Below are 27,982 nucleotides of genomic sequence, written 5' to 3'. Positions count from 1 at the left end.
GAACTGAAATAACAAAATCAGCTCCATTTCCCTCGTTTTGAGGGAAGCACTGCTACAGTATCTTAAACAACCAAAATCTCCGACCACAAGCCCCACTACTTTGCTGTCCTCTTCTGAGTGTTGAAGGAAGTGAGGACCAACTGCCTCTTCTTTTTGAGATGAGCAAGATCATTGGTTTGTTTCCAGGAAGTCAAACCTGAAATAGGAGCAAAGCCCTTTCCCGTCACTGAGGCAGACTTCCCAGCTACTGTAAACCCTTTCTGTAGAGGGCAAGCCCCAGATAAAGGGTTTTCCAGTCTTTAAAATGGCCTGCCAAATACTATTTGTGTACCTTATCCAGCAGTTTTCAACCTGCCTACTATGTATAGATCCTCTTGAACTGACAGGCTCCAGATTTTCCCAGTCAGTTTAAGCCTCTGCAATGTCCAGAGAAGGAGCTGCTTTGCCCAAACAGGTCCCAAAGCAGACAAGTGAAACTGTCTTCCTTATATGGTGAAAAGCGCCCTGTCGCTTTAAGGCCAAGAGATTTGGCTGCAGATGGTCCCTGGGAAGTTTGCAGGCAGCCCCATCCTGTGTCTTCTCCTCTCCTCGCAGCTGTGCAGGTGAGTTTCCAAACCTTCTTTCACCAATTTGCCCTCTACAGTCTCTCTTCTGGCCTAGCCAGTTGGAAATGCCCTTACAGAGGGCTAGAGAAATTCAGGGTCAATAGAGATGGTGTTGTTTGAAGAAGTTTGAGCTGAAGGAAAAAAAAAAAAACAAACACACAAGCTTACTAGGAAAACGTGCAGTAATGCAGCCAAGGAGGATGCTTTCAACTTCCAGTGGGGAGGCAGCATCAAGGTTACAGGAGGCCCTGAGGCTTTCCGGGACCAAGCAGGGGAGGAGGGACAGACTCTAGGTAAGACCCTGCAGGGGTGAGTTTGGACTTCTAAGCTATAGAACCTGGTCAGCTGCAAGTCTAAGCCAGAGAGAGGTGAGAGGAAATAATACTTCTGGAAATGCTGAAGGCTTTACAGGAGATGGAGCTACAGGGTTGACTGTAGAAAGTGAACGTGAAATGTTTGCAGCGTCTGCTGGCATGGAAGGCTGCAGCCTTAACCCTTCATTCAGCCTGGCTGATTAGCAAGTAGGATTTGACTGCACAGAGCACAGGCGGGGGTGGGGATGCCTGTGTGGAGTATTGCAGTAGAGACTAAAACAAATGGATAAGACTGTGATCTATGATCGTGGAACCGCATCTCCGTATCCCCACAGTACCACCTGCAGAGAAAAGAGCTTTTCTAAGCTCAGAAATTCTGTGTCATCCACAGGCAAAGAGCTGCAAGAAGTCTCATTTAAGCTGCTTACTGCTCTGTCATTTACTAATTCAGTTTCCTGATTTCTTTTCTCCCATGGCCTGGAGCCCCCTAAGATATTAATTTGGAATTAATGAATAGAACTTTTTAACAGCTAGAGATGTGCTAGCAGAAGTGTGTCTGTGAGAGGCTGAGATGTATCTGGGGGTTGGGGTTGGGATTTTATGGATAGGGTGAAAAGAGACGGGATGGCATAAGAGGAGAAACACTTGGTGGTCATTTTACAATGTATGCAAAGACCTTTAACTGAGCCCATTCGGCAGCTATAGCCAAAATAGAAGTCCACCCAGGAATTTAAAAAGTGTGATGCCAAATGATGGGACTGGGCTTGTCTTCCCTCCTGGTTGAGTCTGGGGCCATTCATCATTCAGAGGCCAGTGGTTTCTCTACAGCTGTCGTGTGGGGGAGTGAACCCGGCGGCTGGATTAAAATTCCTTGCATACCCCATGCCTCTAAAAAATATTCATTCATCTGAGTAGTCACTGAAGAATTCGTTTTATTATTAACTAACAAGTGCTCCATCTACTTGTTTTCTAAAGACACAATGTCCATGAAAAAAAAGGTTTGTTTTATCAACAGGGATTTGTTAGTGCAAGAGTTCCTCTTTTCTCACTTGTGATGGCTAGGCAAAGTGAGAATTATAGCTTGCCGACACACTGACGTCCTGAGCAGAAAGTTAAATTTTGAGTTCATAATTTGGAAGAGAGCAGGGAGTGTGAGTATAATTTTATTTTATTTGTTTCAAGTTAAATCCAGAAAGCAGTGTCGAATATACTGCTTTCAAATATGAACACTGCCAAGAAAAACAAAATCTAATCCCCAAAGCTGGAAAATCTCTAAAAGTAACAGACTGTGATCTTTTATAAGCTAAATCAAAGTGTTAAAAGGAAAAAAGATGTGGCTTCCTGAACATTTCACATATTGACCCTCAATCACACATCAACTAGAGGACATCTCTTAAGCGATTTCTTTTATCTGTGCCTCAGTTTCCTCACCATTAAACTGGGCATTTCTGTGAGGGACTTTCCAGTGAAATGGAAAGATCCACTGGAGCTGAAACTGAGCAGATCTGGGTTAAATTTTCCAGTCCCTTCATTTATTCCATAATGTTAAGCGAGTTACACAGCCAGTCTGAACCTTGGTTTCCTTATTTGTAAAAAGACTCACTGGAAAAGACTCTGATGCTGGGAAGGATTGGGGGCAGGAGGAGAAGGGGACGACAGAGAATGAGATGGCTGGATGGCATCACCGACTCGATGGACATGAGTTTGAGTGAACTCCGGGAGTTGGTGATGGACAGGGAGGCCTGGCGTGCTGTGGTTCATGGGGTCGCGAAGAGTCGGACACAACTGAGCGACTGAACTGAACTGAACTGACTGAACTGAAAGAGAGTAAATAATTAACAGTGTCATCAGATTAGAGGAACCTACCAGGACATAGGCTCAGACCTGCATGTCTTTGGATTTGGAGAGAAGGACATTGTGAAAAGAGGACGATCTAAACATGGGTAATGTTGAAAAAGACAAGAAGATTTTTATTCAGAAGTGTGTCCAGTGCCATACCATGGCAAAGGGAGGCAGGCACAAGATTGAGCCAAATCTCCATGGTCTTTTTGGGCAAAAGACAGGTCAGGCCCCTGAATTTTCTTACACAGATTTCAACAGGAACAAAGGCATCTCTTGGGGAGAGGAGACACTGATGGGGTATATGGAGAATCCCAAGAAGTACATTCGTTGAACAAAAATGATCTTCATGGGCGTTAAAAATATGGCAGAAAGGGTAGACTTAATAGTTTATCTCAGAAAAGCTACTAATGAGTAATAGTTGTGCATTGCCTTGTTTATTGGCTTCCCTGGTGGCTCAGAGGTTAAAGCATCTGCCTACAATGCGGGAGACCCGGGTTCGATCCCACAAAACAGAAATGTCTCATGAGTTTTTTATGTGTACCACATTTAAATAGACCTCATATAGCAGCGTCCCAATCATGAATAGCTAGTAGGATATTTATTTTGGATAGTCCTGATTTATATAGATTGACTCTTGGTTAAATTAATATGATCAGCTTTTTGAATTTTGATACTAATGCTAGTTTAGCAAGTACTATCTCTGTTCTCCCCTTCTAAAGACGTGACTGGACTTGATGAGTAGTGTTCAGCTCTTCATAGAGATGGTGAATGCCATTTCAATACCTATAGGAAACTGGTTTTACATTTAAATTTATATAACTGATTACATTAATATATTTAAATATGGAGGATATCCCTTTACTATGTCATAGAACAGCAAGACTCACCTGTGTTTCACGTTGTATTCATTAGCCTTCTAAAGGCAAGGGCTGAAGATAAGCTGGTAATGTCCACTCTATCTTTTTGGTCTTAACTATTACCAATTTAATTAAAATCCCCTGTATCTAAAATGTTGCCTTTTATTCAATGAAAGGCATTTTAGTGCAGTTCATGTATAATAGCATATAAAGAATATTTAATTCTTTTCATATTTCATAGGTGATTTGTAAGGTCACATGGGCTTCCCAGGTGGCAGGTAAAGAACCCACCTACCAATGCAGAAGGCATAAGAGATGTGGGTTCAATCTCTTAGTTGGGACGTTCCCCTGGAGGAGGGCATGGCAACCCACTCCAGTAATCTTTCTTGGAGAAGAATCTCATGGACAGAGGAGCCTGGCAGGCTACAGTTCATAGAGTCAAAAAGAGTCAGACATGACTGAGTAGACTTAGTACCCATACAAGGTCACATGCTTTTAAAATTTAGCCTCACAAGCTATAGTGGCAAACTTTGCTTTAGAATTCTTTACTAATTCAAACTAAAGTTATATTTCAGGATTGTCTTTTAAATTGCTATTCCAAAACACAAATAACCGTAGAATTACCATGTGTGATTGGCAATGGTGCTTTGGCCAACTTGTTAGAAACATTAGAGAAGATATACAATCAACAAAAATGTATAAATTATGTGATCCTAAGACTTCAGATAATTAAAAACAAAATCACAGATCATGAATAAATTAGAGGAATCCTGGAATCCAGTAGAGTCTCCATAAATGTTATTTTTCATTATTTTCTCTATGACTTAGGAAACTATATTGTTCCTTGCAGAGGAAGAAATGAGTTTTGAGAGCAGAAACCAGCTCTGTAGCACAACTTTAGAATCCCTGTTACTTCACCTGCTTCTCCCCACCCTCCTTCAAGAAAGGATGCCCAAGTCCCTAGAAAATCCATTCTTAATTATTAACCAGGCTCATTGCTCAGAAGTTGTTCTTAAATTAAACTCACTTCCACCTATTTTGTGTTCAGAGATATGAATATTTGGTTGTTTCCCTATAGTATAAAGATAGTCTACGGGCTCCCCAAGTGGCGCTAGTGGTAAAGAACCTGCCTGCCAATGCAGGAGACATAAGAGACATGGGTTTGATCCCTAGGTTGGGAAGATTCCCTAGAGGAGGGCATGGCAGTGCACCTCAGTATTCTTGCCTGGAGAATCCCATGGACAGAGGAGCCTGCCGGGCTACAGTCCATAGGGTTGCAAACAGTTGGACACGACTCAAGTGACTTAACCATGCATGCACACAAAGAGAGTCCATATGTGTGAAGAACAATGGTAACCACCTTAGAATCTCAATAAAGGTGGTCTATCCAAAAGCAAGTTTAAACAGCATTTTTTATGGATTTTTTTTTGTTGTTGTTATTAGAAGCCACATCTTATAAGTGGTTCAGTACTAACCAATTACTAACTTTCAGTAAAATCTCGTAACACATTCCCACCGCTGTCTTTAAGAACATAGTTAGTGCCACTCTCAGAGTTTTAATCATTCACTGCAGTCATTTTAAGATCAGGGTTGCCATACCTGCAATGGGGCTGTGTGTAGGACACAATGTTAAATTGAAAACATTCCTTCCACCAGCTTAGAAAGGTGGTGATAAATAGCAGCAGCAGCAGAAACATTCAATTGGAAACACAAATCACAGCACATGCATTGGCTGGGAATTGAGAGCTGTCATTTTTAACTCAAATAAGGGTAGGTCACCCCTGTAGCCAATCTTCTAGTGGTGGATTAATACCACCTTTGTCAGGAGACTGGTGTTTAGGATCTACCCTTGGCCACTTAAAGTAGCTGTGAGACTCTGGGCTAGTTCCTTTATGTATCTGAGCCTCAGGTCCATGGTCTGCCTCATGGGAATGACAGTAGTACTCATACACTTGGTTGTGGGAAGAACAGAAAAGTTGGAAGTGCAGATACTCAATAATTATGTTGGATCTGAATGCCTGACGTTTTCTAAATAAGGTCCTTGTTCTTTAATAATAAGACATTGGCCATCAGTTCAGTTGAGTTCAGTGTCCAACTCTTTGCAACCCCATGGACTGCAGCATGCCAGGCTTCCCTGTCCATCACCAACTCCCGGAGCATATTTAAACTCACGTCCGTTGAGTCAGTGATGCCATCCAACCATCTCATCCTCTGTCATCCCCTTCTCCTCCCACCTTCAATCTTTCCCAGCATTAGTGTCTTTTCCAAGGAGTCAGTTCTTTGCATCAGGTGGCCAAAGTATTGGAGTTTCGGCTTCAATATCAGTCCTTCCAATGAACACCCAGGACTGATTTCCTTTAGGATGGACTGGTTGGATCTCCTTTCAGTCCAAGGGACTCTCAAGAATCTCCTCCAACACCACAGTTCAAAAGCATCAATTCTTTGGCGCTCACCTTTCTTTAAAGTCCAACTCTCACATCCATACATGACTATCGGAAAAACCATAGCTTTGACTAGATGGACATTTGTTGGCAAAGTAATGTCTCTGGTTTTTAGTATGCTGTCTAGGTTGGTTGTAGCTTTTCTTCCAAGGAGCAAGCATCTTTTCATTTCATGGCTGCAGTCACCATCTGCAGTGATTTTAGAGCCCAAAAAATATAGTCTTTCACTGTTTCCATTGCTTCCCCATCTATTTGCCATGGAGCAATGGGACCAGATGCCATGATCTTAGTTTTCTAAATGTTGAGTTTTAAGCCAGCTTTTTCACTCTCCTCTTTCACTTTTATCAAGAGGCTCTTTTGTTCTTCTTTGCTTTCTGCCATAAGGGTGATGTTATTTGCATATCTGAGGTTATTGATATTTCTCCCAGCAATCTTGATTCCAGCTTGTGCTTCATCCAGCTCAGCATTTTGCATGATATACTCTGCATAAAAGTTAAATAAGCAGGGTGACAATATACAACCTTGACGTACTCCTTTCCTGATTTGGAACCAGTCTGCTGTTCCATGTCCAGTTCTAACTGTTGCTTCCTGACCTGCATATAGGTTTCTCAAGAGGCAGGTCAGGTGGTCTGGTATTCCGTCTCTTGAAGAATTTTCCAGTTTGTTATGCTCTACACAGTCAAAGGCTTTGGCATAGTCAATAAAGCAAAAGTAGATGTTTTCCTGGAATCCTGTTGCTTTTTTGATGATCCAATGGGTGTTGGCAATTTGATCTCTGGTTCCTCTGCCTTTTCTAAATCCAGCTTGAACATCTGGAAGTTCATGGTTCACGTACTAGAAGCCTAGGTTGGGGAATTTTGAGTATTACTTTGCTAGTGTGTGAGATGAGTGCAATTGTGTGGTAGTATGAGCATTCTTTGGCATTGCCTTTCTTTGGAATTGGAATGAAAACTGACCTTTTCCAGTCCTGTGGCCACTGCTGAGTTTTCCAAATTTGCTGGCATATTGAGTGCAGCACTTTCACAGCATCATCTTTCAGGATTTGACATAGCTCAACTGGAATTCCACCACCTCCACTAGCTTTGTTCATAGTGATGCTTCCTAAGGCCCATTTTACTTCGCATTCCGGGATGTCTGGCTCTAGGTGAGTGATCACACCATCGTGGTTATCTGGGTCATGAAGATCTCTTTTGTATAGTTCTTTTAAGTATTGTTGACACTGCCCATAGACCTTGTCTATACCCTTTAGACCAATCTGCAAGTATGAGTAGTGCCCAAGAATGTGTAAATTGAACTTTTAATAAAAATTAAGGTTTCAGGTTTGGTGGAACCAAAGAGAAGTCAGTGCTGAGGCCATCTTAGATCATGCTGCAGGGGTTAACTTTGGAAAACAGGTTTAAAATCTGCTGGATCACACAGGGCTTTGGTTAGATTACGTTTTCTGAAAGTATTTTATAACTTTGACCCCACTAGAGGTACTTCTGTGTCTGTATACTGGCAGAAAGAGTTGGAATGGGGGAATGCAATGGTCTAGGTTGAGCAGGTGAAGCAGAGAAATCCCCATGGAGTTGGATCTCTTGACACATCTTTGATACCCCCTCCTTCCCACTGCCCCCAGGCACCTTGACCTTGTCAGATGCAATTCTTTCATGAAATTACCAAGCTGGGGGAGCCTGAGGAAGTGTCTAGATCAGCTGCTTGCCTTCAGTCAAAGCTGTACTTGAAACCACCAAGAATAAGGGCCACCTTCCTCTGCTCAGAGAAGGAGCCTTTCAGTTTCCAGTCTGTGGTCTCCCTGCATCTGGGCCACATTTGGGAAGCTATTCCTTTGCTTTGGAGCTATTTTCATTCTCTCTTGGTGAACTCCGAGTCTGTCCTTGGTTATAACAAACTGCTATCCTGCCTGCGGAAGCAGCCGCTAGGGTGGGGCATGCTCATGGCCACATCTTCTTTGAGGGGAAGCACTTCCTGTTTCCTCTCTGATTAATCACCAGGTGAGCACACATGCTTCTTGTTTGACTTTATCACATCTATTCATCCTCTGCCTTCCCTCTCCCTACTGCAGTGCCTCCCAAACTAGAGAGAGCATGCATCAGCAAGGCTTGTTAACACACTCAATGCTGGGATCTATCCCGAGCTTCCGACCTGTAGATCTGAGCTGGGGCCTATGTACAATTTGTTTCAGAACCACTCATCTAGTCCAACACTCAGTCTCAATCTACTGTTTCCAGTAACCTGCACCACCTCCTGCCTTCCAAGATAATATCTCCTCTGTGTTCTTGGGGGTTAAATAAAGCCTTCTCACCACAGTTCTATGCTACTATTTAGCAAATTCTAATTGTAACAAGCATGGTGATAAACACTTTACTGCCATTATTTGTAATTTTCCCCAACAACCCTACAAGCTTGATATTATGAGACCAACAGAAAGAGAGTGAAACCAAGATCTCACACATTACAGAGAGCAAATGTGGTATTCACACTCAGATTGGTCTGGAAGGATTTACTCTTTCCACCATTCCCAGGCTGGCAAATAGATGTTTAACTTGTATGTCAACTCCAGTTCATTGCTAGTTGCTGCCAGAAACACTTGGTTGAGAGTCCCAGATGGAATGGGTGCTCAGCAAGAGGAGGCACTAAGATTGGTGAGCTGTACCTGCTGTGATGCAGGAGTGGAGAGAGAACCCAGGTGCCGTGTGTTTGCTATGCCCCATGTGATGCCTTGTTCGTGGATCAGTTTTGTCAGCCACTAGAATCAGAGGAGAGCTGAGTGTTCAGACTTGTTTTACAGAGAACAATAAAACATTTCCTTTCTCATCTCTTTCTCCAAAGGGTGAATCTAAATTTTTGAGGCTAGATTTGAAAAGGTATAATAGCTTGTAAAGTAAAAAGAAATCCAGTTAATAGACATATAGTAGTAGCCACAATGGACATTTAGCCTCAAAGTGGTGGAAACAAGAGAATTTATTAATTATGTATGTCTCTGTATGTTAAAGGGGCTTCCTTAGTGGCTCAGTGATAAAGAATCCACCTGCCAATGCAAGAGGCAGAGGTTCCATCCCTGGGTTGGGAAGATCCCCTAGAGAAGGAAATGGCAACTCACTCTAGTATTCTTCCCTGGGAAATCCCATGGACAGAGGAGCTAGGTGGGCTATAGTCAAAGGGTCACAAAAGAGTCAGACATAACTAAATGACTAAACAACACCAGCAACTCTATGTTATATGTCTTTCATTGTGACCTGTCTAATAGATCACCATGTCCTGAATAATCCACTGTGACTTAATAAGGAGGCAATGGCATTTCTGGTTTTGTTCCTCCCTCCATCACTAATATTCAGTGTGAGATTGGTTATTTTTAGTGTCTTGGTACTTTATCTAAAAAATGAGTTTGATAATGCTTTTCTGCTTCTTCCCAATATGTATTATGTATGTGGTTAAATGAAAAATAACCTTATGGCATCTATTATTCAATCAACAAATATTTATAAAAATTTATCCCCAGGATCTGGGAGTATAGCAGCAAACAAAACAGACTGTTCTCATGGAACTTACATTCTAGAGAGGGGAGACAGACAATAAACAAGTAAACAAAGAAGAAAATTGTGTATCGTGATAAGTATACATAGTGAGAGTGACTCTGTGTGTGTGTGTACTGCTATTTTAGAAGAGGTGACCCAGGGATGATATTTCTGAGGAAGTGACATTTAAGATAAGACTTGAATGTGAAAAGGGAGCCAAACCTGGCTAGTCTGGGAGTGGAACAGTCCAGGCAGAGAAAAGAGCCCACGCAGAGATCCTGAGGTTGGAGGTAGGCAGGTGCCAGATCATGTAGCCTAGTGGGGATTTTCAGCTGGGGGTGATGCCACCCTCCTTCCCCTGCCTAGATGGTGTTTGAGGATCTGCAGCTGGTGGTTTGGATGCAAAATATAGAGTTGAAGACAGAGCACTGTTGGCTTTTGAAGGCAGGACCAGGGGTGCTAAACTTCTTGCACTGCTGTAGATGGACGCACACGAGAAGACTTGCCCTGCTCTTCTTCCTGTCCTCCACATACTGTCTCTGTTGAGAAATCCTGAGGAGTCTCTAGGGTAAGAAGCTTGAATTTTATCCTGTGTACAGTGACAAGCTTGTGGAGAACTGTAAGCTTTAAAAGATGAACTTTAAAAAATAATTTTGGTTGAGAGGCGAGTGAACTGTGAGGGTCAGAGGTGAAGCAGGGAGATTCAACAGGCAGCTATTTCAGTAATCCAGGGTAGAGGCAATACAATGGTGGCCTGGGCAGGGGAGTCACGGTAATGGTTTTGAGAAGTACTGGGTTGACCAAAAGATTCATTCAGGTTTTCAATAACATGTTATAGAAAAAGCCAAACGAACTTTTTAGCTAAGCCAATATTTCTACCTTCAAGAAGACTGCTTAAGTAAGTAAATATAAAATGTTTTTTCCCATGACACCCCCATGTTATCTTCTTAAAATTTATTTATTTATGGCTGTGTTGGGTCTTTAAGCATATGAAAAACCAGAGACATTATTTGCCAACAAAGGTCTGTATAGTCAAAGCTATGGTTTTTCCAGTAGTCATATATGGATGTGAGAGCTGGACTGTAAAGAAAGCTGAGCACCAAAGAATTGATGCTTTTGAACTGTGGTGTTGGAGAAGACTCTTGAGAGTCCCTTGGACTGCAAGGAGATCAAACGAGTCAATCCTAATGGAAATCAGTCCTGAATATTCATTGGAAAGACTGATGTTGAAGCTGAAACTCCAATACTGTGGCCACCTGGTGCAAAGAACTGACTCCTTGGAAAAGACCCTAATGCTGGGAAAGATTGAAGGAGGGAGGAGAAGGGGATAACAGAGGATGAGATAGTTGGATGGCATCGCTGACATGATGGACAGGAGTTTGAGCAAGCTCCAGGAGTTGGTGATGAACAGGGATGGACAGGGAAGCCTGGTGTTCTGCAGTCCATGGGGTCGCAAAGAGTCAGACATGACTGAGCGATTGAACTTAACTATATTGGTCTTTGTTGCTGCACAGACTTTTCTCTAGTTGTGGTGAAGGAGGGCTACTCTCTAGTTGCTGTTCACAGGTTTCTCATGGCAGTGGCTTTTCTTGTTGTGAAGCAGAGGCTCCAGGGCACATGGGCTTCAGTAGTTCTGGCTCCTGGGCTCTAGATCACAAGCTCAATCCTGATGCACAGGTTTAGTTGCTCCACAGCATGTGGGATCTTCCCGGATCAAGGATGGAAGCCATGTCTCCTGCATTGTCAGGCAGATTCTTATCCACTGAGACACCAGGGAAACCCTGTTATCTTTTATTTCTCCTTTAAAAATTTTACAGTTTTGGAATCTGCTGGTTTCCTCTGTAGCCATTTAACAGAATCTTTGTGGCACCAAATTACAGACTTCGCTCTTTCAAATGCAAGTCCTTATCCTCTTGCTCTTTAACCTAGAAGATCTATGTGCATTTCAAGTTGTTCATAGCTCAGGGAAGTAATCTATTTGATTTGGGCTTGTAAAATGACATAAAATTACATGTGCTTCTTGAATAACAATATGTGATTTCTCTCTCTGAAGGGTCAATAGGAATTAGCCTGCACACATCATTTTACACAACTGATGCCTAATCACATGAATAACCGAGTTCACATTTTTTTTTTCTGCCAAAAGAGGAACATTAAGTGAACATCACTATCTCTTGAAGAGATTCCAGGCATTTCAGTACTAATTTTACTCGGGCAGTAAAGTCTTGCAAATAGTTTTCAGGTGCATCAGCTACTCCCCGACAGAGGCAATTCAGCTTCCAAAATTCTAGACAATTCCCCTCACTGCTATCTTCTTTTTTCACATCATGGCCATCTCTTCTTCCTGTCCCCTCATGGCAAGTGCCCCCACACTGCCCCACCCCCACAATGTCCCTGCAATTGCAGAGATCCATAAAGCACAACACGGAAACCCACTAGCTCACCTGCAGAAGAACACCCTTCTCCAATAGCTGGGGGAAGAAGCACCCTGGCCCCCAGGCTGAGCTGAAGGGGTGGAGGAGCAGAAGAGAAAGGCAGCTGGCTTCAGGCCATCTTGTACCAGTGAATGGTTCCACTGAGTGTGAAAGTCAGGTGGTGGGTCTTTCCACTGGAATCTTGTGTCCTCAAAGTAGAGAGAGGTGTCACCAAAGAAACACTTGGGACTGGATGCAGACAGGTGAAACACCACACCACATGTTCCAGCTACTCTAAAGCCTCTTGCAAAACAAACCATCCACCTCACCCAATTCCTACTTCTCACTATCCCTGAATTAATAACTGACCCCACGCTGGCCCCATTGGCTCCTGAGAATGCTCCCGTTGGCACACCTAGAACACTACTGCTTTTCTTTATTTCTTTATTTGCGTCTCTTTCTCTATTAGCTCTTCAAACCCCCCACCCTCAAAAGGAGGTACCAATGTCAGGATTATTCTTAGAAATTCCACAGTTTGGCACTGTACCTGACACTTACTTACTAGATGTTTAATAAATGTTTGTTGTTGAATGAATGACTAGAGAGGATCTAAAAACAGAGAAGAACGAGCCTGAGCCAGTTCAAACCTCAAGAGCCAGCTTTTGCTAAAAGCCATATATTCTGCCCATAAGATCTTGGACTTCTTGGAATTAAAAAGAGAGAGAATAGGGAATTTTAGATATTATAGCAATAATTTTCAGACATCACAGTTTCTAATACCCTATGTCTCCACTGAGATACACCAATTTCACAGGATTTTAGAAATACTAGAGTGTTACCTAGCCTTAATGGAATGTCTTATATTTGTAAAAACCTAGTACAAAATTGCTGAGTAGAAGTTTCCAGATCCCTTACTTCATGACTTCATGCCTCTTTAAGCTGTTCTTAGTGAGGTGGGGGAAAAAAAAATCAGAAAGTTTAAAACTGCCTGCATCTTGTTTTCATCAGCTTTGATCCTTTCACTTATTTAAAATTCATAATCACCCTGGCCTCAATTAGAATTGCTAAAGAACATAGGAAAGGTCATATAGGATGAACCCCCTGGCCTATTTAGCCAAGTCACCAAAAATGGTAAAACCTTGCTGATGTGGTGCTGGGAGGAAGGGAGGGGGTTGGGACTGCCAGCAGAGGTGGTCCGGAGCTGACAAATCCCTGTTGGTCCAGTTCCACGAGTTTGGATATAAGGGGACTAAGATTCGGTGCAGAGGCAAAACTTTTGGGCAGTGGCCAACTGTTTGATGAGCTTTAGTGTAATCAGGGAGGACCACGCACCGGTGACTCCAGCCTCAGGAAAGGGGTCAAAAGGAAAAGGGAAATGCAGTTCATTGTGCCACTTCCTTGCACCAGGCCTGCTGCCCAACAGATGCTTCTGCAGGGCTGGGGTGGGAAGTCCCTGCCCCGGAAATGTGGAATCGCCAATGGCGTTTCTGAGGGGTACTGAATGAGGGTTTCTTCCAGAATACTGTCCACAGGGAAGAATAAAGTACACCTCCAACTTCAGTGTAGTGATGTGCTACTTAAGGTTCATCCACCTACTTGTCTAAGCAACTTGAGTAGCCAGTGTCATGAACTCAATTATATTTTTAGTTTTTCTGTCCTCTGTGGAAAGAATTGAGTCCGTTTGGCCTTCAGTAGTGCTGTCCTGAGGGTGGGGAAGAGCCCACCATGAGACCATGATACAACCAGAGATATGATGACAGTAATAAACCTTATCTGGAACCAAAAAGAGCAGGGTTTGGGTAATGCTGGAGACCCGGGTTCAATCCCTGGGTCGGGAAGATCCCCTAGAGAAGGAAATGGTAACCCACTCCAATACTCTTGCCTGGAAAATTCCATGGATGGAAGAACCTCATAGGCTACAGTTCATGGGGCTGCAAAGAGTTGGATATGACTGAGCAACTTTGCTTTTGCTTTTTTGGTAAGCTCCTGGGGGTCTTATCTAAGGGGTGCACAAGGGGAAGGCCGTGAGAGGTGAGACTATGTATCACCGGCTACTGGGGAGTTATATCAGGAGTGCACATTTGCTGTGAGCCTGCAGGCTGTTATTCAGGGCATGTGCTTGATGACATGAGGGGCTGGCATCAGTTTAAGCCCACCCCCCACAGACCTCTTAGCCAAAACATTGGATGCTGAGGCAGTAATACCATGGTTTAGCTAAGCTCTGGATCATACCTTATTGTAAAACGTTAAGGAAGGGGTTAAGCTAACTTTAAGGATAATGTCGAGGAATAGAAAGGAGAGACAGAGGGAGAAAAGTGACAGGATGTGTGACCCAGAGGGCCTCAAAGGTACCGGAAGCAGCTGACTTTACTGGAGAGATGGGAAATGCTGGTGTTCATTTCGTTATTCTTTAAACTCTACATAAATGCTTGTAGACCCTGATTTGTATTTATGACATATTTTAAAATAAAAAAATATTAATTCCTTCCACAAAAATAAAGACCCAAAGTCTGAATGAAAGAAACTGATCAAGAACCCAAAAAGCTGCCAAAATAAGGTCATTGAGACCTTGAGTGAAAAGGTAAAACATTAACCAGAGAACTAATACTCTGTCTCTCTGCCTTCCCTGGTAAGACTTTTGCTGACTGGAAAAACCATCACGGGAGAGAGAAGCATTAGAACTTATCTATGAATTACATTTGAGAGAAAATACTTTTTCCTCTCCCTTCCCATGCTGCTCATAGGGGTAGGAGTGATTCAGAACACTTTCTTTTCCAAAGTTGAAAGGTTAAAAATAGTGCCCACACTCTGTAACCATTGGACAGAGTCCCACTTGATGTCAGAATGTGCTGTCTGTAGTCCTGGGCCTCCCGAGTGCCTTATCCTGCCCTGGTCGCTGCCTTTCCCTCTGTTCCTCTGTCCGAGGCGCTCCATTATGTCCTCTGCACCACCTCAGTATTCCTTATGTAGCTTCACTCTTTACATGCCTCGGATAGCTCATTTTTTCCCTGAGCGCCCAGCTTAGCCAAGTTCCCAGTATTTGGTTCCTTTGATCCTTCTCTTAAAACCAACCTCTTCCTCTATTTTCTCTTCCACTCCTTTGAACCCCTTCCAGTTGCCTCTATTTCTCAATAAGCCAGGTATTTAATAAAGAATCTGGATGAGGTTCAGGCAGAATCAGGTACATGCAGCTGCTTGCCCTTGGGTCACTTGTTAACCTCCTCTAAGCAGCGAAGATGGTTTGCTAAAGACCAGTGACATTCCAGAGACATGACAGTGCCCTGCACGTGGCAGGCACTCAGTAATTATTGCATGAAGGAATTAATAGGGATCTCTTTTAAATGAGCTAGGCTATATTCCAACTTACACTTAATCTGTTTCCTTATTCCACCGTCAGCCCGGGTCTTTCTGCTTTTCCAGTTTAATAGCTTATTTCTTTGATGCTTTAGTTTCAGTTCAGTTCAGCTCAGTTCAGTCACTCAGTCATGTCCGACTCTTTGCGACCCCATGAACCGCAGCACACCAGGCCTCCCTGTCCATCACCAACTCCCGGAGTTCACTCAAACTCATGTTCATCGAGTTGGTGATGCCATCCAACCATCTCATCCTCTGTTGTCCCCTTCTCCTCCTGCCCTCAATCTTTCCCAGCATCAGGGTCTTTTCAAATGAGTCAGCTCTTCACATCAGGGGGCCAAAGTATTGGAGTTTCAGCTTCAGCTTCAGTCCTTCCAATGAACACTCAGGACTGATTTCCTTTAGGATAGACTGGTTGGATCTCCTTGCAGTCCAAGGGACTCTCAAGAGTCTTCTCTAACACCACAGTTCAAAAGCATCAATTCTTCAGCGCTCAGCTTTCTTTATAGTCCAACTCTCACATCCAGTTTACACATTTTCAAATCAATTTTATTCTGTTTCCTGCTCATATATTTAACTTCATTAGTTTAATTCAGGGTTGTAGGATTTTACTAGTAACTTTGCTTACCAGATTAGCATTGTTTCTAAATTATTCTGTTTTACCCCTTACTCTAAATAACTGATCATCGTGTTCATATTGTCTTATTATTAATTTCTCTTTACTAGAGAGTAGACTTTGCTTCTGTATTTGTGAATTTTCAGTGTTTTTTAATTAGCCACAGCACAAAGTTCATCATATCCTATGATTCTGACACAGGTTTGGGTTTAAGGAAAAAGATCATAGTTTTAAAAAGGTATGATGTCTGGGATTTGCTTCAAAATAATCCAGTGGAAGGATTATAGAGGAAATAAGATTACTGTGGGCTGATAATTGCTAGGTTGGGGTGATGGATACATGGGGTTCATTTTTCTATTCGATTATGTAAACGTTTGAAGTGTTTCCACAAAAAAAACTTTTAAAAAAATATATAAATAAACTATAGATGTATAAATAAAAGTTGATACAATGGGTTTATCTTAGGATATACAGAGAGGAAATGCCTCCAGCATTCTCCATCCTGCCCTGTCACTGTCATCTACTGGAGGTTCAGCCAGCCCTCCAAGTTCACTGTGAAATTTAGCACTGGCTCCTCCTCTTCCTTTCTTCACAAACTCTGTCAGCTGGGAGATCTCCTGCCTATGTGGGACTCCTTCAGCACCTCACATCTGCAGTGCTAATCATCTGCCCTTTCACACCCTTTCAGCAGCCCACAGTCCTGTCCTGATCATGGTTCAATTTTTTACATGACACGGATCTCTACGTGCTGACTGTCTAGCACTCTGGCTAAGGCCTTCAGGTTATGTTTTAATACAGAATTTACTTTTCCTCAGCATCAGTCAACACATAAAACACACATATAATCCAGCCATTTCTGGCTGAAAATCGTTCAGGTCTCTCTGTGAACTTCAAGGTCAAGTTCAGTATCCTTCCCATCCAGCTTGTGATTTCCTACCATTTCCAGCTTCTTTCTCTACCATCCTCTGATATTCACTTTCTCTTTTCCAGTTATATTAATATCTCTTATTTGTGGGTGACAGATCATGCTTTCTTAACAAACTGCTAAATTTTGACCACGCTGTTCCCTGAGGTGGGGGTATCCTTCTGTCATTCGGCGTCTGGAGGATTTCAGCAACTTTCACTTACACCTCAAGACTCAATTCAAGCATCACTCCTTCTGGAAGACTTCCCTGGGAGGTCCACATTGAGTAAAATGCCCCGTTCCAATACTTTTTTCCTTTGTACTCTTTGTCTACACCCACCCTCATACTTCGAAACCCAACTGTAATCACTGCTGTTCATTTCCTTTCTACGCGGTGAGCTGTTTGACCTCTTTCAACTGTTTCTTTCCAGAACCCAGCACAGTGCCTGGCACTTGGTATTTCAATGAATGAACAGAGAAATGGAAAAATGAATGCTGTTTTCTTCTGAAGGTAGCACCTACCTACTCAAGGGCCTTCTCCAGAAGTCTAGGTCCTGGACAGCTCCTGCAGGCTTTTGCCTCTTAATTGCCTTCTTCACCCTACCTGAAAAACCTGGTTCTAACTGTAACCCAACTGTCCCTGTGTCCCCTGAGTCCTTTCTACTTGGTGTTCCAACAAGATGAGTGTAGCCCAAAGTGTGATACACAGTAATTTTTAGGTGATGCTCAGACAAATGTCTTTTGACAGTCTTGTATTTACATTCATATATATTTGGCAGAAGGGAATGAGCGCATAAAACCTGTAATTTCACAGAGAATATTGCTTAGGATGAGACAAATGTAGTACTGTCATGGGAATCAAGCTTACCTACACCTCATAAATCAGGAGTGCGGTGCTCAGGCATAATCATAAGTGTTCCAAGCCCTCAACAACGGAACCCTCAGCCACGCCATTAGAAGCATAGACAACCATGACTCACACCAAGAGGGAAGGACTCCCACATACTGCATTTTACAGGTACCTCTGTGTTTTATTAAGTGATATGTTGAAATATCACTTCCTAAAGTTGCTGAGTATGTATATGTACACTTAAATATAACAGATAAAATAGTTGAATATTTTTGAACTGTCTTAACCACATCCTTGGTCTTCCTAGGTGGTACTAGTGGTAAAGAATCCACCTGCCAATTCAGGAGACATAAAAGACGCGGGTTCAATCCCTGGGTTGGGAAGATCCCCTGAAGAAGAGCATGGCAACCCACTCTTGTATTCTCACCTGGAGAATCCCATGGATGGAGAAAGCTGGCAGGCTACAGTCCATAGCGTTGCAAAGAGGCAGACATTACTGAAGCAACTTAGCAAGCAAGCATGCACATGCTGCTGCTAAGTCACTTCAGTCGTGTCCGACTCTGTGTGACCCCATAGACGGAAGCCCACCAGGCTCCCCCATCCCTGGGATTCTCCAGGCAAGAACACTGGAGTGGGTTGCCATTTCCTTCTCCAATGTGTGAAAGTAAAAAGTGAAAGTGAAGTCGCTCAGTTGTGTCCGACCCTTAGCGACCCCATGGACTACAGCCTACCAGGCTCCTCCATCCATGGGATTTTCTAGGCAATAGTACTGGAGTGGCTTGCCATTGCCTTCTCCGTAATATAGAAACTAACAGGTTTGTCTCATTGATGTGGATCGTTATCTTTGTCTGAAATCCTAACTAGAAATCCAGTTAGGATTTATAGTTATTTTGATCCCAAAGTTCCATTATAATCAACAAGAAACTTATATTCAACCATACATTTTATTTATTTTTCAACTGTGCTGGGTTTTAGTTGCAGCACATGAGCTCTTCAGTTTCTCTTGTGGCATGCAGGGATCTTTAGTTGTGGCATGCAAACTCGTAGTTGTGGCACGTGGGATCTAGTTCTCTGACCATGGATGGAACCCCGGGCCTCCTGCATTGGAAGTGCAGAGTTTTAGCCACTGGACCACCAGGGAAATCCCCAGCCATACATTTTATAAGTCAGTTTGATTTATTCTGTTTTTCAATTGTCACTTTTACTTTTCATTTTTAAAAGTTCAATAGCATTGTTTTTATAGAATTTACTATATTCCATCAAATCTAGCACTGATAAGTAAAACACGCCATTATTTTATATGCTACTAAAATGTGATGTTGCCAATTATAATTGTAAGATGCCATTAATTCTAAGATACATCTCAATTTCATAGATGTTAAAATTATGTCGTATATGTATACTTCTATTTCAGCACATAATACTTATACTCTATTTATCGTAGTAATATAAAGTTTCTCCTTTAAATGAATGTAACTGAACAACAATCGATTTAGCATAAAATATTGTATAAGTTGGAGTAGAGGTGGTAAGTGTGCATGCTGTCTTGTTTTATTCTTTGCAAATCCATGGACTGTAGCCCACCAGGCTCCTCTGTCCATGAGATTTTTTAGGCAAGAATACTGGAGCAGGTTGCCATTCCCTCTTTCTGGGGATTTTCCCAACCCAGGGAATGAACCTCCATCTCTTGCATCTCCTGCTTTGCAGAAGGATTCTTTACCTGCTGAGTCATTGGGGAAGCCAGAGGTGGTATATAGTATGGCAAAATCCTGGAGGTGGTAACCAAGTGACTGTGCCTTGGACAAGAGTCTAGACCCAGATTCTGTCCTTTGTCCACCCCTGCCAGCTCAGACCAACCCAGCCACCCTCTGGCTCTGTGCCCAGATCCACATGAGGGAGAGCCTGACTCTTCCACTGAGAGTGGGAGAGGAGTCTGAACCCATGCTCAGGAGTCTGAGATGCCCAGGGTCAGGAGTCTGAGCCCAAGCTCAGGAGTCTGAGATGCCCATGCTCAGGCTAAGAAATGTGACTATCATTCACTGAAGTTATTTGATGAGAATGAAAAGAAATTCCCAGGAAATAGACTCATTATAGGCATTGGAATAACCTGGTGTGTGTGTGTGTTTGTTAGTTTCTCAGTTGTGACTGACTCTTTGCAATCCCATGGATTCTAGGCTCCTCTGCCTATGCCTATGGCATTCTCCAGGCAAGAATACTGGCATGAGTAGCCATTTCCTTCTCCAAGGGATCTTCCCGACCCAGGGATTAAACCTGGGTCTCCAGCATTGCAGGCAGATTCTTTACCATCTGGGAATCCCAGGGAATCCCAGGAGCAATCTGGACTTGCCTCTATTTAAATAACAGCATACTCAGAGGTTTCTCTTTTGTTTTCTTTTGAATCCAAGAAATAAGTGAGGAGGGGAAAAGAGTATTTGAGTCTCTGTTGATGAGCAATTTATTCACTGATAATGGCTGAAAAGTGAACATGAAAGTCACTCAGTTGTTGTAGACTCTTTGGGACCCCATGGACTGTACATGGGATTCTCCAGGCCAGAATACTGGAGTGGGTAGCCTTTCCCTTCTCTAGGGATCTTCCCAACCCAGGGATCGAACCAGGTCTCCCACATTGCATGCGGATTCTTTACCAGCTGAGCCACCAGGGAAGCCCAAGAATATTGGAATGGATAGCCTATCCCTTCTTCAGGGGATCTTCCCAGCCCAGGAATCGAACCGGGGTCTCCTGCACTGCAGGCAGATTCTTTACCAGCTGAGCCAATGGCATCATAATAGATTTGTCAGTTGAGAGTATCTGAATAACCTGAAGCAAAATGTATTTCATTGAGAAAGTAGACAAGCAGCTGATTTGCTTCTTCCAGAATAAGAAAAGTGAAATCACTTTACAGGGAAGAGTGAAAAACGGTTAAGTTTCTGCTGGTGAAACTCTGTGCTTTCATATGCCATCTCCCTGGATGTTGCAGGGGATTTGTGTTCCTCGTGCTTCCAGCTCTCACCTTGCTCTGAATCCAGCCCTTGGACTGCAGTGCACATTTCCCTGGGAGCCACACACAGAACCCTTCGATTAATTCAGTGCTTATTCTTGAAGGTTATTGTCATCATTAACGATGCAATAGTGCAGGAGATCACAAGCCATATAGGCTCTGTCGCTTGTCTGTTTTTGCAAACTTGATTTGGAAGGTTTTAATGTAGGTGTAATTGAGAAGATAAATTGAACACATATGCATATTCTAATAAAGGTATTCTTCCAAGTCAGCAAATAATCACATCATATTAAGGACCAAGGAAATTATTACAGTATAATAAAGTGAAAAAGCCTTATAATAAAAGATTATTTATAGGCTATTGGTTATTAGTACAGTTTTAAAAATATATTCAATAACAATTAGCAAAATTGATAATATTGGAGATACAGCTGTTTCCACTCTCTAGTACAAATAATACGAGCAATAATTCTATTTAGTAATATCAATCAAAAGCTAAATCTCTCCCACGCTCTTTGTCTGTCCTTATGGGTGTTTTTATCAGCTCATTACTGCATATTTTATAAGAACTATTTCCTGGTATTCATAAAAGTTATTGATGTCATACAGTAAATTTTGAAATTTATTCCTGGATTAGAATAAAATTATAAGAATAACCCAGTCCTGTCTCTTTTCTCCAAGCAGATGTAGTGGTCAGAAAGCCAAATATATTAAGAAGCAGAATCATGGGATCTTGACGTCTTAGGTCAGGTTCCCTAGAAACAGAGTCTGAGACAGGGATTTGCATGCAGGTGATTTCAGCTCAGTTCAGTTCAGTCTCTCAGTCATGTCTGATTCTTTGAGACCCCATGGACTGCAGCACGCCAGGCCTCCCTGTCCATCACCAACTCCCAGAGCTTGCTCAAACTCATGTCCATCGAGTCGGTGATGCCATCCAACCATCTCATCCTCTGCTGTCCCTTTCTCCTCCTGCCTTCAATCTTTCCCAGCATCAGGATCTTTTCCAATGAGTCAGTTCTTCGCATCAGGTGGTTTATTAAGGGATAAGCCTGTAAGAAAGTGAGAGGAGCAGGATGGGGCAGGAGAAATGCCAAGTAGCATGTGGATCAGATGGTCTATCCCTGGCCTGATGAAGGCAGAGGGACAAATTGCACCATAGAGGATAGCTGTGAGCCTTCATAAGCCAATATTCACAGCAGCTGGGGGGTGGGGGTGTAGGGGCCAGGAACATGGCTCTGCTTGGAGCATTAACAGCACTCTGTGTGCTATGCTTAGTTGCTCAGTTGTCTTTGACCATTTGCAACCCCATGGACTGTAGCCTGCCAGGCTCCTCTGTCCATGGGGATTCTCCAGGCAAGAACACTGGAGTGGGTTGCCCTGCCCTCCTCCAGGGGATCCTCCCAACCCAGGGATTGAACACAAGTCTCCTGCATTGCAGGCAGATTTTTTACCATCTGAGCCACCAGAGAAGCTCAAATAATATAACCTTAGAATAAACATGTTGCAGATTCTAGGAATCAATCTGGGATCTAGGAATCAACCCAGGGTCTCCTGCATTGCAGGTGGATTCTTTACCAGCTGATCTACCAGGGAAGAGGTGAAGCACAGATGGGAGGGACAAGGATGGCTCCCAGGTTTATGACTTGAACAAATGAATAGATTCCTGGATACAACAGCAACACTCCCCTCATGGCACCAAACGTTAAGATTATAGAATGATGAAAAGATTCATTTTATAAGAAATTTTTCTTTAGCTTTTACTTTCTAGGTAAAACTACCAACTTCTTGATATATTTGTATAGGTTCAGTTTTCCATTAAAAAAGAAAAAGAGTTTCTTTTTAAAGTTTGCTCCAGGTGACTCCAGTGGTAAAGAATCTGCCTGCCAGTGTAGGAAACGCAAGATATGTAGGTTCAATTCCTGGGTCAGGAAGATCCCCTGGAGAAGGAAATGGCAACCCACTCCAGTATTCTTGCCTGGAGAATCCCACACACAGTCCATGGAGTTGCAAAGAGTCAGACACGACTGAGCACACACACACTAGACACACTTTTGGATCTTTTCTGTTTATTCTGCTTCCTGTTGAAAATAGATCCCAACTGGTTCTAGGACTTTAATAATTGAACATTCAATCCCAATATTATGTTAGTTTTTAATGAGAAAGTAGTTATGTATTGTTCTTTTTTTAATGTTTTGGTTTGTTTTAATTGTTAAAATTTATTTATTTTTGCCTGCGCTGGTTGTCTTTTGCCTGAAGGTGCTCATTGCAGCCGTTTCTCTCGCTGCAGAACACTGGGCTCTAGGCGATGGGCTCAGTAGTTGTAGTATTCAGGCGCAGTTGTCCCTGGCATGTGGAATCCTCTAGGACCAGGAATCAAACCTGTGTCCTGTACATTAGCAGGCAATTCCTATCCACCAGACCGCCTGAGAAGTCCGTTATGTGTTATTCTTAACGTATTCATCCTTTACTCCAGAGGTCATTAAACTGTGGTCTGTGGGCCAAATCAAGCCTACAACCTGGTTTTGTATGGCTGGAAAACTAGAAGTTTTTACATTTTTAGGGGGTTGCTTAGGAAAAAAAAATAAGTAACAGTATGATTGTATGATTCACAAAGTCAAAAACATTTACTACTTAGCCATCTACCATAAAAGTTTGCCAGCCCCTGCTTCCATTCATTATGGTCTCAAACTTTTTTTCAGAAGTGTGCTGATTCAATCTGTATTTTGAAAGAAAATCCTATATTAAAAAATTTTATACTAATAAACCACTTTGTTGTTCAGTCACTAAGTCGTGTACGACTCTTTACAACTCCACAGACTGCAGCACCCCAGGCCTCCCGTCCCTCACTATCTCCAGGAGTTTATTTATTCATTAGTTAAATTTATTTTTATTTCCTTATTATTTATTTACTAAATAAGCAATTTATGAAACTATAAAAGTATTTATTTATATGAAGATTCATCACAGAATTTATATAAATAAATTCTATCTCATTGGAACAATCATTTTAATGGGATTCTTTAACAAATTTAGAATCATTCATTTTGAATAAAATAAATATGCATAATTTGTTTTCTAGTTTGAAAAAATGTTACAACCTATTCTGTGATGATTGTAAAGAAATTGAAAAATACATAGATACAAATGTTAAAAAATCACCCGCAATTTTGCCTTCCAGAGTTAACCACCATTAACATTTGGCTACATCTTTTTCTAGGTATATATCCATTTAATTTTTTAAAATGTGGATCACATTGTGTGTATAATAGTATACCCTCCTTTATTCATTTAATGTTATAATTTTCAAAAGCATCTTACTTGACTGCATTTATTCCACGGAATGAATATGTCACAATTTATTTAAACATCTTCCAATTTTTTTACATCTAGGTTGAAGCTAATTTTTCACTATTGTATATGCCACAATGAACATCTTTATGTGTAAATACAGATCCTCTTTTCTGTGTCCTTCCGTTCTGTCGCTCAGTTGTGTCCAACTCTTTGCGACCCCGTGGACTGTAGCCTACCAGGCTTCTCCGTCCATGGGATTCTCCAGGCAAGAATACTGGAGTGGGTTACCGTTTGTGTTCTTAGGCTACATTTTTTAGAGTAACGACTGTCTCCCCTCCCATTCTCTTCCTTGTCTTCCTTATAAACACATTCCTCTTACCGTAAGATCTATAAATGATGGAGTTCCTCAGGGCTAGAGACTTCTCTTCTCACTCTCTCTGTTTGTCTCCAGTGTCACATACACCAAACTTTCACATCTATATGCTGCAACTCCCATATTTACATCACCAGCCCCAGATCATTCTTCTAAGTTCCAGACCTACATATCCAAATACCTTCTTGTGATCTCCATTTGTATGTCTTATACCATCTCAAACAGAAAATGTCCAAAAAGGAGTCAATGTTTTCCTTCTTTCTGCTCCTCTGCCCAAACTCCCTCCTCCTAACTGCCCGTTTCAGTAAAGAGACATCACCTTTGCACTAAATTCCCTGTGATAACAACCTGGAAACTGTCCATGGGGATTCTTCAAGCAAGCATACTGGAGTGGGTTGCCATGCCTTCCTCCAGGGGATCTTCCCAACCCAGGGATCGAACCCAGGTCTCCTGCATTGCAGGTGGATTCCTTACCCACTGAGCTACCAGGGAAGCCCAAACTGAGGATAAACCTGCTTTTTGTCCTGAATTTTATTTCAGATGTCTCTGTGCTGTTCAGTGAGTCAGTGGCTCAAACTGTGACTTCCTATTGCCCCTGCTGCCAGCCTCACTCATTTGCCTCACCTGCCTGACCCTCGGAGGCATCTGATGATTTCATACAATTCTCCTTTCATGATGAAGCCAGTGGCCCAAAGAGCTACAGGGACCACCTTGCCCCTAAACGTAGAGTTGGGCAGAGGCAGAGGCAGAGTCAAGTCTCTTGGCAGCATTCTCTCCTGTCCCACCTCACCACCTCCCTCCACTTTCCAATGCATTCCTCTTGCTCACATTACACTGACAATGCCAGCAGCCACTTCTGAATTTTAGAATGCTTCCAACGTTATGTCAAGAAGTGGCCGGAAGTTTTCACTTCCATATATACATATACATGTATATGTGTATTTGGCTATGCTGAGTCTTTATTGCCATGTGGGGGATTTCTCTAGTTGTGGCGATTGGGGGCTACTCTCTAGTTGCGGTATGTGGGCTTCTCATTGTGGTGGCTTCTCTTGTTGCAGAGCACGGGCTCTGGGGCATGCAGACTTCAGTAGCTGCAGCACGTGGGCTCAGTAGTTGAGGCTCCCAGGCTCCAGAGCATAGGCTCAAGAGTTGTGGCACTTGCTCTGTGCATGTAGGATCTTCCCAGACCAGGAATTGAACCCACGTCTTCTGCTTTGGCAGGCAGATTCTTTACCACTGAGCCAGCAGGGAAGCCTAAGGTATACACTTTCTGAGCACTTCATCCTGTATCAAGTGATGGGCAAGTGGGCTTCAGTGCCCATCACTTGTAATGCTTCCCTCAGCTCAGGCAGTGTGTCTACAAAATTTCCCAGCTTTTCCTAAACATCCTTTTATGTAATGTATACTCTTCAGCGGACTTCCCAGGTGGCAGGAGACTTAGAGACATGGGTTGTATCCCGGGTCAGGAAGATTCCCTAGAGGAGGGCATCGAAACCAACTCCAGTATTCTTGCCTGGAGAATCCCATGGACAGAGGAGCCTAGCGGGCTGCAGTCTATAGAGTCCACAAAGAACTGGACACTGTTGAAGCAACTTAGCACGTTCACCTACCCTTCAATAAAGTTCAAAAAAGAAATTCAGAGTTGCTGACAGACTTGCATTTTCAAGAAGTGCTAGGAACTTACGGAAAGTAGAACCTGATGACAGAAAACGTCTGGGGAAAGAAAGACTGGAGGGTTTCGATGAGTTGAATTTGTGTTCGTGCCATCCAGTCTGTGGTATGCCTTGATTAGCAAAAGAACAGCAGCCTTCCTCTTCTGATCGTGCCAACAGAGAAGAAATTTCCTACCAGTGGAATTCCCAACAGAGCCTATGTGTACTGAACAACTCCAGAGGGCATCATTTACATTGTCATCTATGCGAAGGGAACCAAATGGCCCCTCCTGGTAGGCGCCTGAGGTGGGGTTCACAATCCTCCTGGCACTGTTCAGGGCACAGTCTGTGTGGCCATATGCTGAGGTCCTGACTGACACATTCTATGTCAGTTTTCTCTGATAAAGATGCTGTCCCTTTGCCACAGTTACACTTGGCTTTCTTCGCCAATGCCGACAGATTTTTCAGGGTAATCTTCATCTCAAACACGCATTCACCTAGTTTCTGTGAGTGCTGTAGTATTTGTCGAGCCAAGTGTCCTGGTTTCAGGTTTAGAAAATAGGTCATTGGAGCTATCTTTTAAGAGCTGAGTTTTGCCTAGATTTTGCTATTTCCTTTTTACTGAGGAAAGCACAGGAAATAAATGCAATCTCATGGTTTGCTAGAGAATCAAAATATTTCAGATAATTTTTTTAAGTTGTGTTTTTTTCATTAAAGCATAGCTCTATAAATGGAAGAAAAAAATTATTTTAGGTGTGTATAGGAACCATCTCCAAAATAGCTTCATGTATAGACTAATAAGTTAATTCATTTGCCCTACAGAAATAAAAGAGACACACCATGTATTCAACCTATCTAAGGGAGATAGACCTTGGTTTTGAACTGCTGGAGGAACCAACTTTGCATCTCCCAAGAAGGAAAGTGACCAAATGATTCAGAGACATTTCTAAAAGGTCCTTAAGCTAGAAGAAGCCTTTTAGTGCAGTCACTTAATCATTCAGTCACTTGATTCTTACTATTTAACACCGGGAGCGGCAGTCCAGCTCCTTCATGAGGAAGCTGAGGTCACAAAAGTGGTTAGAGACACTGCAGGAAAGAAAGCCCAGATGTTCTATACCCAGGACACTCCGCCCCACAGTGCCTTTAAATATTCCCATATAGTCACACTCCGGTGATGAAACAGGAGAGCATCTGTGTACTGCATGTGACTTGCATGTAATTCATGTAATAACGATAGAATACAAACCCCTTTGCCAGCCATATCTTTATTATTCTAAATGCCACAACTTAGAGAAGGTTCAGCAATAGGGCTAATAACTTCAGAATTAGTTTGGAAATTCTGCAAATAAATCTTTTGCCCCCTATTCTTACTCCTTATGATTTAAATATGTCTGTTGTGTCTTTTAACAAATGTTGCCTTTACAGATTAAAATCCTATAAATAGCACTGATCTCTAAGGAAGGTGATCTCATCCAGACCCTTTGAGTATTATTCCAGTTTCCTGCTGCTGCTGCTGCTGCTGCTGAGTCACTTCAGTCGTGTCCGACTCTGTGTGACCCCTTAGATGGAAGCCCACCGGGCTCCCCCGTCCCTGGGATTCTCCAGGCAAGAACACTGGAGTGGGTTGCCATTTCCAGTTTCCTATCCATGTCAAAATGAAGACCTCAATCTCAGGGTGGCTACCTTCTTAAAGGAGTTCATAATAATGTGAAATTCATTTTCTGATATGTCTAGACTCTTCCTTTTAGACAATGAAGTGCCCCGACTTGCTGTTTACTGCTGAGCTTGTTGACAGTTGAGGACGTTGACTGGCGCACGTATGTGCAGAGGGGAACAGCTGTTCTTGGTCCTCTGTACAGACATAAACACTGCGCAAGGAGTCTCTGCAGGTCAGGAGACAGAGAACTCACTGAGGTGGCTGTAAGGAATCAGTTTTGCTTAGTCAATTCATC

At 42.6% G+C, this 27,982-nt stretch overlaps 1 protein-coding gene and 1 pseudogene across 1 annotated transcript in view; both read left to right on the top strand.

The window, feature by feature from the left end:
* Positions 1–520: 520 nt before the first annotated feature.
* SCHIP1 (schwannomin interacting protein 1) overlaps positions 521–27,982 on the top strand; it is a 190,047-nt gene continuing 162,585 nt past the window's right edge. The window contains exon 1 of the mRNA XM_055410792.2: positions 521–602. The gene's annotated coding sequence lies outside the window, so the exon portion shown is untranslated. The remainder of the gene's footprint in view (positions 603–27,982) is intronic.
* Positions 2,568–3,176, top strand: LOC148778851 (cytochrome c pseudogene; annotated as a pseudogene).

Source organism: Moschus berezovskii, chromosome 1, assembly GCF_049115385.1.
Source record: "Moschus berezovskii isolate FMDL1 chromosome 1, NW_MosBer_1.0, whole genome shotgun sequence".
Taxonomy (NCBI): domain Eukaryota; kingdom Metazoa; phylum Chordata; class Mammalia; order Artiodactyla; family Moschidae; genus Moschus; species Moschus berezovskii.
Note: the sequence above shows the minus strand (reverse complement) of the source record. Positions and strands in the feature narration are given on the sequence as shown.